We start from the raw sequence: 1,122 nt of genomic DNA, 5'->3' as shown, positions 1-1,122 counted from the left end.
CTTCCCAGATGACACCAAGGGTTCAAAACTGAGAGGAAAAGACAAAAGCCTTCATGTTTGCTTATGTATTTAAATGTTGATTCTACTTTGTTAATGGGCCCTGACCTTTCCTGGGTCAAAAAAAATAAAATAAAACAAGGCAGCAGGCCCTCTTTCTGCAAATGGAATTATTCTTGACTTACTTCCTTGTCCTTTATTCTTTCTGAAATGTATTTAGTTATAATTCTATATTAAACGTTGGAGGAAGTGTCTGACTCGTTTTCGAATTTGGGTTTTCAAGAGAACTGAAGTCAGCATGAAGAACTATTTTCTTTTCTGGACAGTCTAGGCCATTTTTGTTAAGGCTGTTCTTGTGACACCTCAAGATGAAGATGAGAGGATCATTCCTGTTGATGACAAATGTAAGTGGGCCCAGGTTATTTTCACCATCATCTCTTCTACCAAAGATCCTAATGAGGACACTGTGGAGAGAAACATCCAAATTGCTGTTCTCGTGGACAATAAGAAGAATATCTCTGATCCCGTCTCAAGGTTGAGAACCAAATTTGTGTACCATTTGTCATACCTCTGTAAAAAATGTGATCCTACAGAAGTGGAACTGGATAATCAGAGTTCCTGCTACCCAGAGCAGTATCTGTGACAAACACAGTGCTACAGAGATATGCCACACTGATGTCAGAAACGAGTGCAGCGCAACTATGGTCCCACTTACATATGGTGGTGAGACCAAAATGGTGAAGATAGGCTTGATCCCAGATTCCTGCTATCCTGACTAATTTGTCATTGCTGACTGCACAATTCTTTATCTTGAGAGGCTCTCCATTTTGATCCAGAAAGTTAATATATTTACTACCAGTGAATATGAAACCTGGAATTTTTAAGATGATGTAAAACTAACACCCCCTCCCCCAAAATAATCGAAACAGTAACATTATTGTCTTTATTAGGTAATTACTTCTCAACTAAATGGTCACACTGTATTAAAATTTGCCAGTTATCATGCTTGCCTGAAGAGGTATGCTCCCTTAAGAAAACAGTTTCTAGCATTAAAAACATAGACAAGGGGAGAAAATAAAACTCAAGGAGTAAAATCAGGAGGCATAACAAAATGTTGCCCTTTCT

General features: G+C 38.2%; 1 pseudogene; it reads left to right on the top strand.

The window, feature by feature from the left end:
* Positions 1–295: 295 nt before the first annotated feature.
* LOC105550673 lies at positions 296–776 on the top strand (annotated as a pseudogene).
* Positions 777–1,122: the final 346 nt, after the last annotated feature.

This window comes from Mandrillus leucophaeus, unplaced genomic scaffold, assembly GCF_000951045.1.
Source record: "Mandrillus leucophaeus isolate KB7577 unplaced genomic scaffold, Mleu.le_1.0 Scaffold494, whole genome shotgun sequence".
Taxonomy (NCBI): Eukaryota; Metazoa; Chordata; class Mammalia; order Primates; family Cercopithecidae; genus Mandrillus; species Mandrillus leucophaeus.
The sequence above is the reverse complement of the archived record's forward strand: the minus strand, read 5'-3'. Positions and strand labels throughout refer to the sequence as shown.